General features: G+C 36.7%; 1 protein-coding gene across 1 annotated transcript in view; it reads left to right on the top strand.

Annotated features, from left to right (window-relative positions):
• The window catches only part of RSBN1L (round spermatid basic protein 1 like), a 63,190-nt gene that overhangs the window by 1,925 nt on the left and 49,958 nt on the right, over nt 1-11,307 (top strand). The gene's annotated exons all lie outside the window — the stretch shown is intronic.

Below are 11,307 nucleotides of genomic sequence, written 5' to 3'. Positions count from 1 at the left end.
CAGACAGGACTACACGGCCTTCTTTTAAAATGTAGGCTAAGCATATATAATTTTCAGAAAGTATTTTTGTAAAATAGATAGTCCTGTTTAGCCATTTCGTGGGCAATGTTTTGAGAGTGGTACACGTGGAGACTGGTTGAAAATTAGATTTTTATGTGATCAAAAGCTGAAAGCACGTAATGATCTTTATTATAAATGTACATTGATACACGGTGTTGTCAAAGTATGTTTTAGGAAAAAAATGAAATGTCAAGCACTTTTAGCATTACTAATCTTTTTTTTTTTTAATTTTTGTTTTTACTTTATTTTACTTTACAATACTGTATTGGTTTTGTCATACATTGACATGAATCCACCACGGGTGTACATGTGTTCCCAAACATGAACCCCCCTCCCACCTCCCTCCCCGTAACATCTCTCTGGGTCATCCCCAGCATTACTAATCTAATGGTACCTTAGATCATGAAAAATTCTCTGTATTTTTTCGTAGTTTTAAAAAAAAATGCTGCACCTGAGTATGTAACAACAGTGTTACTTCGATGGTCTGCCTGTAGCAAATTTTTGATATCTAAGCATAGCCATCAGGTACTCTGGCACAAGATAAAAGATCTCACAGCTTTGAAGAGTTTTGTTTCTAGAAAAGTGGTTTTGAGGATGGGATTTGTACTACTTTTAGTCTGAGATTTTAAGTGATTTTTGTTTTAAAGCAATTTTGTTTGAATACATTTGAAAGTTGAAAGTGCCTGGAAGTCTGCATTTACAGCTCAATATTAGTCTTACTTGTGATGTGTAAACAGTGTAATTGCACTTCTAAGTTCTTTGAGGAAGTGAACATGAATATAACATTGTCAACGTATTGGAATGGCTGAAAATGAATAAGCATCTTTAATAATTCTAACTCAAAAACTGGAGCACATAAATCACTTTTAAAGTGAAATGGCTGTTAAAGAAGAAGTTTTCTAATCTTAAATTGCATTTAGAATCCTCTGTTTGCAGGCTATAGCTTACATTATTAAGCCTGAATATAAGCAATGATAGCTTTTACATTAAGATGTTTTTTCATGATTTATAGGTTTTTTGAATAGTGACTAGATAGTAACACCATGGTAAAATTTTCTTCTCTTTCTTGGATGGAAATGCTGTTTTTATAGAGAGAAAACTAAAAGTCATTGAGGAGGATTGCTTTTAGTGTCTTGATGGTAAATTTCATGATGAAAATCTGATCGAGCCCCCAGACTCCATTAAACAATTAAGCTCCTGTATTTATTAGTAGAATTTTTTAAAAATAAGTTTTCAGTCAGAACTGCTGCATTTTTACATTGGCTACCATTCCAGCAGAAGTTATTTGGATTAAATGAAAGTGTGTGTGTGAAAAGTAGGGCATCTAGTAAATGTTACTTGAGTCAGAAGCATGATTTTTTTTTAAACCCCTTAGAAAAGTTGGGTCAGTCCAGATTGAGGACAGATCTGTTGACAGCATATCTGAAAGTTAAAAGTGATGGACAGGGGGATTATAAGAATTTACCAGTCTCAGCCCATTAAGTATAAGGACTGATGCCTCACACACCTAAAAACTCTGATGCCATTTTGTCATAGTGCTGGAGCTGACTTGCATGATAGCCTTAGTCATCAAGTAAAAGTTAAATTTCTTTCTTATAAGAAGAAAAAGTGGAAAACATCTTAGATTTTAAAAATTATGAATAAGCAAGTTTTGCTGTATAAAGAGGTAATCCACTAAAGAGTTCACAGCCCATTTTCCTGTAATACTGATAAGTGTAGAAGATAAAAATGAATATTTGCTGGTGTCCGCCATTTAACTTACAGCAAAAAATAGAGCAGACATGTTACTAGATAGTAAGCTCCCTTAACTGAATCCACTAACCAATAAAACTTTTATCGATTTTCTGATTTTTGTTAGCATTTTTGCTTTGCCTTTATTAACTTACTTCCTTAGAACGACCTTGCAAAGGAACAAAACCAGGACATTTCACTAATTTTTCGCCTTGAAAGTGTAAAGAATTTAATGAAAATAGAGGCTTTCTTTAGAATTGAATAATTTGATATATGTAAATATCAGTGATTTTAAAGGGGTAGATGTTCAAAGATTTTTCAAACTGGGCTTTTTCTTCATCTTTCTAAACCTGTTATTCTGCAATTTTAGATTAAATTCAGGTTAAGAGTATTCATCATTCTGACCAAATATTTGTCACTGGTGAGATAGTAGTTTACTGTGATTTTATTTTATTGTGTAACCTTTTGTTTTCCATACTTTGTTTTTTCATTTGCTAAGTTTTGTCTTTCTCTGCCCTCTAGCAGCTCTATAAAATGCTTCTCAGTACAATTTTCCACATGGTCAAATCTGTCAGATAAACTTAGTAGTTCCATTTATTCCTGTAGTCATCCCTTCTATAGCTGTCTTTCTTCCCGCTTTATTCTGGTTTGTTCTCTATCTAAGCCTGCCTCAAAGCTGTCATCTTGGGACATTCTGGGAGTTTGTTTCGCTTTTGTTGAGTCCTTTTTTCCTGGATCCCATGCCTTCCTTTTGGTTTGTTCCTTCATTTTGGCTTGCTTGGGAAGGTTTATTTCTACCCTCACACTTGACTGTTGGGCTGTTGAGAGATTTCTGTATCGGAAATTATTTTCCGTTAAAAGTTTGGAAGTGTTACCTTATTGCTTCCAGTATTGATGTTGAGAACTTTGATCTCCAAACAGCTGTCTTCTGTTCTATTTGGGAGATTTCAATCCTTTAACCAAGTTTTAAAATTTCAGATGTCTTTTTTAAAAAATGTTTTATGAACTCTTCTCTGTCCGTATTATAGCATTTTTTTTTTCTTTTTCACAGGTACAGCATCTTCTGTTATCTCTTCAAGGATGTTAATTATAGTTTCTTTGGCATGTTCTTCCATGCCTTGCATTGTATCTGCTTCCTCTAACTTTTTTTCTGTTTGTTTTGGTCTCTTTCTTTTTGCTCAGAGCTTTCTTCAGATCTGTATGATCCTTAGCAGTTCCTTTATAATCAAGAGAATGATTGAAAGCTCACTGGGCATGCATGAGCATGCGTGAGTGTCCAGTCACCAAGTCCTGTCTGACTCTTTGCAACCCATAGACTGTATAGTCCCCCAGGCTTCTCTGTCCATGGGATTTTCCAGGCAAGAATACTGGAATGATTTGCCATTTGCTCCTACAGGGGTTCTTCCCGATCCAGGGATTGAACCTGTGTCTCTAGGATTCGCAGGCAGATTTTTTGTTGTTGAGCCACCTGGGAAGCCCTCTCATAGCTTACTGACTACTGAACTCCCTTATTTTTTATCTTTTGTTTGTCTGTTTTCCTCTAGGTGGTTGGTAAGAGGGCTTTCAGTTTCTTCCTTCATCTTTCTGTTCATCTGTATAAATGGAATAGTGGAGAGAGAAGAGGACTGGCAGAAGTAATGAGTTTTGATGTCAGGGTTCTAATGCTGGATATGAGAAGAAAGCTACAAATCTCACTGATTTATAAGTTTTCAGTAAATCTGCCTGTTTTCATACCAACATGTAATTTCTCCCTTTTTCTGTATGTGTCATCCCTGAGACTGGAGCCACACTCTGATTCAGTTTTGCGGAATACCTCTCATTCCGTTAGTGTGTGTGTTAGGGGGAGGGGGCGTGTGGAGAGGTGGGGAGGGTGAGGCAGTATGGTTCTGTCATCTTGCCTCTCCCAGCACTTCGAATTTCTAAGCCTTTCTGAGGTACTGCGGTGTAAACAGAGTTGTTTCTTATTATTTCTTTCTATAAGGATTTATATTAACCTTCTTTCATTATGCTAGGTCATTTACTATTCCATCATCAGCTTTCTGTCTTTGTAAGTTGTATTTCAGGTTAAAATTATAATTTCACAGTTATATTAAAAATGGAATTTATGTGTTCAAATTTTTTTTCCTTCTCCTTATTGTTAGGGTCTGTTTTTCAAGAAAAGATCTTAAATTTTAGCCTTATTTTGATTTGTGCCTATTTGTGGGACACTGGTGAAATGCCTTAATCTTCTTGAGCTCATACTCATCTGTTATTATAGGTATTCCTTTTCAGAGCATGAAATTACCTGAACCTGGCATATTGTAGGCATTTATAGGGATGTTAGTTCCTAACTCTTCTTTCCTATAGAAGACATTGGAGACATTTAGTTTGATTTAATTCATGGGTATGTATAACCTGTATAGTTTTCCCATTGGTATCCAGGTTTCTGGTATACCAGAATTTTTGGTATTAGTATGAGCCATACTAACTTGTTCAAAGAAGTGTATATTTCAGAAGTTTATATTACAGTTAATAGTAACTCATTCATTTTTCACCATCCTCAAATGAATTAAAAATGTCAAATTATAGATAAACTATATAAATAGGATATTGAAAAAATAGTACTTGGTTTTAGAGTAAATCAAGAATGCCGGGAAATATCAAAACCCTCAGATATGCAGATGACACCACTCTTATGGCAGAAAGCAAAGAAGTAAAGAGCCTCTTGATAAAAGTGAAAGAGGAGAGTGAAAAACTTGGCTTAAAATTCAACATTCAGAAACCTAAGATCATGGCATCTGGTCCCATCACTTCATGGCAAATAGATGGGGAAACAGTGGAAACAATGAGAGAATATTTTGGGGGGGCTCCAAAATCACTGCAGATGGTGACTGCAGCCATGAAATTAAAGACACTTACTCCTTGGAAGAAAAGCTATGACCAACTTAGCATATTAAAAAGCAGATACATTACTTTGCCAACAAAGGTCCGTCTAGTCAAAGCTATGGTTTTTCCAGTAGTCATGTATGGATGTGAGAGTTGGACTATAAAGAAAGCTGAGCGCTAAAGAATTGATACTTTTGAACTGTGGTATTGGAGAAGACTCTTGAGAGTCCCTTGGACTGCAAGGAGATCCAACCAGTCCATCCTAAAGGAGATCAGTCCTGGATATTCACTGGAAGGACTGGACTGATGTTGAAGCTGAAACTCCAATACTTTGGTCTCCTGATGTGAAGGACTGACTTGTTGGAAAAGACCCTGATGCTGGCAAAGATTGAAGGCAGGAGGAGAAGGGGACGACAGAGGATGAGATGGTTGGATGGTGTCACCGACTCAATGGACATGAGTTTGAGTAAGCTCCGGAAGTTGGTGATGGACAGGGAGGCCTGGCTTGCTGCAGTCTATGGGATCGCAATGAGTCAGACACGACTGAGCAACTGAACTACAGTAAAAAGAATTCTGATGAAATAATTGTGGCTTATGTAAAATTTTTTTGTGTGTGTGATTTAGGAGAATTAATAATAAAAGTACATTCTTACCAACTAAAGTAATTTTTAATCTCTTTAGACATTATTTTGAATACATTAAGCTTTATACATATTATTTTTTTTTAATTGTTGGTTGAAAATATTTAGCTTTTTATCATGAAAAAATTTAATACTAAGGAAACCAGAGCCATATGACTTCTGGGTCTATCCATCATCCTGTTTTCAACAATTACCAACAATTTACAATTCATGTTTTGTTTCTTCTCTACTTTTGTTTTTTGCTCAAGTATTTTAAAGCATATGCTGAATATATATCATTGACCCCCAAATAATTAGCATTGAATTTTCTTTTCATTATAGAATAATGCTTATAAAATTTCAACAATTCAGTGTATATATTGGTGCTTTAACGAGGGCTTCCCAGGTGGCGCCAGTGGTAAAGAATCTGCCTGCCAGTGCAGGAGTCCTAAGAGATGCAGATTGGATCTCTGGGTCGGGAGGATCCCCTGGAAGAGGAAATGGCACGCCTCTCCAGTATTCTTGCCTGGAAAATTCCATAGGCAGAGGAGCCTGGCGGGTTACAGTCCCTGGGGCTGCAAAGAGTTGGACACGACTGAGTGACTGAACAGATACTTTTAAAGACTGCAGTTCTCTTCCACTCCCAAACTGTCAGAAACAGTATTTCAGTATCTCCTGAAATAAATAAGCTTATGCATTTTTTAGATTCTTTTATAAAAATTATTTTTTTAAATTCTAGTAAAATACACAGAACATGAAATTTACAGTTTTAGTCATTTTTTTAAAAAAAATAATTAATTTATTTTTTGGAGGCTAATTACTTTACAGTATTGTATTGGTTTTGCCATACATCAACATGAATCCGCCATGGGTGTACATGTGTTAACCATCCTGAACCCCCCTCCCACCTCCCTCCCCGTACCACCCCTCTGGGTCATCCCAGTGCACCAGCTCCGAGCATCCTGTATCCTGCATCGAACCTGGACTGGCGATTCGTTTCACATATGATACTATTCGTGTTTCAATGCTATTCTCCCAAATCATCCCACCCTCGCCCTCTCCCACAGAGTCCAAAAGACTGTTCTATACATCTGTGTCTCTTTTGCTGTCTCGCATACAGGAGTTTTAGTCATTCTTAAGTGTATAGAATACTGGCATTAAGTACACTCAAATTGTTACGCAACCACCACCACTGCACCAGCCATTTTCAGAACTTTTTTCTTCTTCCCAAACTGAAACTCCATACCCATTAAAGAATTACTCCTCTTTTGCTTCCCCACTGCTCACCCCAGCCCTAGCCCACCACCATTCTAATTTTCTGTCTGTCTGAATTTGATGACTCCTAAGTACCTCGTATGAGTGGAATCAAAGTATTTGTCCTTTTGTGACAGACTTACTTCATTTAGCATAATATCTTCAGAGTTCATCCATGCTGCAGCATGTGTCAGAATTTCCTTTCTGAAAGCTGAGTAATATTCCATTTTACGTTATACCATATTTGGTTTATGCATTCATTCTTTGATAGATGCCTGAGTTCTTCTGTTTTTTTGTCTATAATGAATAATGCTGCTATGAACAGGGTGTACAGATACCCAGTTGAATCTCTGCTTTCAATTCTTTTGGGTATTAACCTCAGAAGTAGAATTGTTGAATGCTATAATAATTTTATTATTGTTGTTACATTTATAGTTTGCCCATAACTTTTTATAGCAGTTGCACCATTTTACATTTCCACCAGCAGTCCCCAGAGGTTAGGTTAGCTTTGTTTTATTGTTGTTATTTTTAAGGTTAACTCTTTAGTATCTGAAAACTAAATAAGTAAGCAAACAAACCCCCATAACAGCTAATTGATGCAGATATTTGCAAAGTCAGTGTGCATTCAACCGTATCAATATAGGGGGAAGAAAATGAGGGGTTTGGTGGGAGAAAGAAAAGGCTTTTATTGAGTGCTTGTCAGGTGCCATGGTGTTAGCTTAATATTTTTCCATTAATACTTGGAGATTTGTTTATCTTTTTCAGAATTGCATAGCTAATGTCTGAAGAATTTGAATCAACCCTGTCTCTGCTAAGATCTAAGACTACTTTTTTACACAGTGCTTCAGTTAACTTGATTTTTTTCCTTTTAGACTGTGATAACAGGAAGAGAGTAAAGATGAACTTTATTTTCACAAACTATTTTTCCCCTAACTTTTTATTATAAAAAAATTTAGAATTCAGAGAAGTTGAAAGAAAAACATGATGATCTCGTATAGATTTTCCTTACTGCTTTCCTTCTATGTTAATATATTTTTTTATGTTAATATTTTATCATATATTTTCGTTGAATCATTTGAAACTGAGTTGTAGACATCATGGCACTTCATTCTTAAATATTCCAGCCATCATGTCCTACAATTAACTACATAACCATAATAATAGAACACTTAAGAAACTTAATATAGCCAGTCCATACGCACGTTCTTCAGTTTCCCTCAAACCCCTCATCATACTGAAACATTTTCTGTTTTTTTTTTTTAATCTAAAATTATTCTGGTTACATTTTCAATATGATCAGTTGACTTTTTGAAAATACCAATTTAAGATATTTGTTATATATTTTTCTTTTTTATGATTTTTAAAGGGTTGCTTTATTGTGGCATTGAATTTGTTCCTTTGTATTTCTTATAAACTGAAAGTGAGGTTTAAAGGCATGATTGATTTCAGCTTAAATAGATTTGGTAAGAATATTTCACAGATGTGCTTCATATTATAGCCCATCAGGAGGCCTGTAATATTCACATTTTGCTGTAAGTAATCATGTTACATTTGATCACTTGGTTGAGATGACCAATGTCACCATTTTAATAGTTTATTTTTCACCTTGTATTTAGTTTATAATCTGTGGAGTGAAACTTTGCGAATATCTACTTTGCCAATTGTCTTTTACCTAAAGACTTTAGCATTAACTTCATGATCCCTGCTTGAATTAGCCATTTCAGTTCAGTTCAGTCGCTCAGTTGTACCTGACTCTTTGCAACCCCATGAACCACAGCATGCCGGGCCTCCCTATCCATCACCAACTCCCAGAGTCCACCCAAACCCATGACTTGAGTCGGTGATGCCATCCAACCATCTCATCCTTTGTCGTCTCCTTCTCCTTCCGCCCTCAATCTTTGCCAGCATCAGGGTCTTTTCAAATGAGTCAGCTCTTCACATCAGGTGGCTAAAATATTGGAGTTTCAGCTTCAACTTAAGTCCTTCCAATGAACACCCAGGACTGCTCTCCTTTAGGATGGACTGGTTGGATCTCCTTGAAGTCCAAGGGACTCTCAAGAGTCTTCTCCAACTCCACAGTTCAAAAGCGTCAATTCTTTGGTACTCAGCTTTCTTTATAGTCCAACTCTCACATCCATACATGACCCGGAAAAACCATAGCCTTGACTAGTCGGACCTTTGTTGGCAAAGTAATGTCTCTGCTTTTTAATATGCTGTCTAGGTTGGTCATAACTTTCCTTCCAAGGAGTAAGTGTCTTTTAATTTCATGGCTGTAATCACCATCTGCAGTGATTTTGGAGCCCAGGAAAATAAGATCAGCCACTGTTTCCACTGTTTCCCCATCTATTTGCCATGAGCTTTAAGCCAACTTTTCACTCTCCTCTTTCACTTTCATCAAGAGGCTCTTTAGTTCTTCACTTTCTGCCATAAGGGTGGTGTCATCTGCATATCTCAGGTTATTCTGGTTAGGATAAATAAGAATTGATCACTTATATAATTTAGCTTCCTTCTTATCTCTAATAATTTCATAAACCTAACTTGGGTTATTAAGATTATTAAGCAATAATCAGGCCTTATTGACTTTGCAAATACTGTTCAGTGCAGATCAGAAGTCCTTTCTTGGTTTTCAGAAAGTTAAAAATTGCCTCTTTTTCATTTACATATATACTTATAACTTCATTTTCTGTCTTCTCTGGTCTGTGATGAGGTAATCTGGTGATTCTCCTTTATTCCTGGGAAGATTTTTTCTGCAGTTCTCCATTCGTATTTCTGGCCCATTCTGTTACCCTTTGAGCCAGCTGCACAGCTTTCATACTCGTATTTTCTTGTGTTGCTCCTCTGCGCTCTGGGTCCTGTTTCCTATGTCTCAAGTCTTCTTCCTTCTTTGTGTACTCCTTTACTTCAGCATACCCTCAAGTAACTTCCTAAAACAGGATGCATGCATGATAAAAATTTTGAACTTTTGCTTATCTGAAAATGTCTTCCTACATACTTGATTCACAGTTTGGCAGATTCTAGGTAGAGTTCTAGGTTAGAAAACATTTTCATTCTGAATTGTAAAGGCACTGCTGCAGTACTGCTTTCTAGCATCTAGTGTTACGTTGAAGAGTCCAGTTACACATTGTTACCTGATATATATATTCTTATCTTCTCCTCCTCTGGAGGCTTTTCGAATCTTCCTTTATCCCCAGTGTACTGCAGTTTCCTGAGGGTGTGCTGGTACAAGGTGGGTAGGGTGTGGGGGTAAGGGGCTGCAGTGCTGAATGCCGTTCTTTGTACTTGTCCGTTAAAGAATCTGCATTTTGGAGACTGATTTTTTTGGGGGGGATTTATTTATTGATTATTGGAGAAGGAAATGGCAACCCACTCCAGTGTTCTTGCCTGGAGAATCCCAGGGATGGGGGAGCCTGGTGGGCTGCCATCTGTGGGGTCACACAGAGTCGGACACGACTGAAGTGACTTAGCAGCGGCATTTATTGATTGATATTTTTCTTATACAGTTGTTTCTTTTTTGTGAAATTTCAGTTCGCTTGGTATTGGAGCTCCTGAATAGATCCTTTGGGTTGCTTTATTTTCTACTATTTTTCACTTCTTTTTCTGTTGCTCTGCTTTCTGGAAGATTATCTAAACTTGATCTCTTTTGGCCTTTTATTTAAGCCTGTCAGTTTTGCTGTTGTATTTTTAATTTTCGAAAGTTCTCATTTTAAAAATTTTCTGATGCAGTTCAGCTTAAATATTTTAGGAAAGTACAGTCAGCTTGTATTTACCTTGCCTAGGGTATCTGGGAGAAGGCTGTGGCTACCCACTCCAGTACTCTTGCCTGGAAAATCCCATGGGTGGAGGAGCCTGGTAGACTGCAGTCCATGGGGTCGCAGAGAGTTGGACACGACTGAAGCAACTTAGCAGCAGCAGCAGGATATCTGAGTCTTAGGCCTGTTCACTTTTTTCAGAAAATGAATGTTTGAGAAAATGAGTGTTTGCCTTAAGGGGTGCGATTGAAATGATCACTTGAATGTTTGGGGTGAGGGTAAGAGAACTGGAAAATCAAACTCTTTCTCATATAAACTTATAAACAATTTCTCTTGTTTTAAGATCCTTGTATGTGTGTATATGTGTGAATACATACATACATACCAGATGTATACACATGAATGTGTGTGTGTTTACATATATATATGCACAGTATACATTATATGTCAAGCTTGGGATTCTTTTATAGGTTTACACTTATATATATCAATTTGCAGTTTTCCTCCAACGTATCTTGAAAATTTTGCCTGTGAAGTTAACTATTATTTAAACATGATTTTGAGGGGGCTTCCCAGGTGGCGCTAGTGGTAAAGAACCCACTTGCCAGTGCAGGAGATGTAAGAGACGTGGGTTCAGTCCTTGGCTTGGCAAGACTCTCTGGAGGAGGGCATGGCAACCGCTCCAGTATTTTTGCCTGGAGAATCCCATGGACAAAGGAGCCTGTGGGCTAGAGTCCGTGGAGTTGCAGAGTCGCACATGACTAAAGTGACTTAGCACGTATGCACACAAACATAATTTTTAATGACTTCATAATCTTCCATTTCTTAATATACCCAAATTTAACTAATTTTCATTATTAAACATTTGTTATTTATAGTTTTTTACTATTAAAAATAATATAGAAAAAGAATAATATGAGGTGAAGATCCTTTCATGAGCATTTTTGTGCAGACTTGGTTTTCTTTTTATTAAATCCTACTGGTGGAATTGGGGGATAAAAGGAATGATGGGTTTTAATATTTTTTCA

Source organism: Ovis canadensis, chromosome 4 (assembly GCF_042477335.2).
Source record: "Ovis canadensis isolate MfBH-ARS-UI-01 breed Bighorn chromosome 4, ARS-UI_OviCan_v2, whole genome shotgun sequence".
Classification (NCBI taxonomy): Eukaryota; Metazoa; Chordata; class Mammalia; order Artiodactyla; family Bovidae; genus Ovis; species Ovis canadensis.
This window is presented reverse-complemented; position numbering and strand designations above follow the sequence as displayed.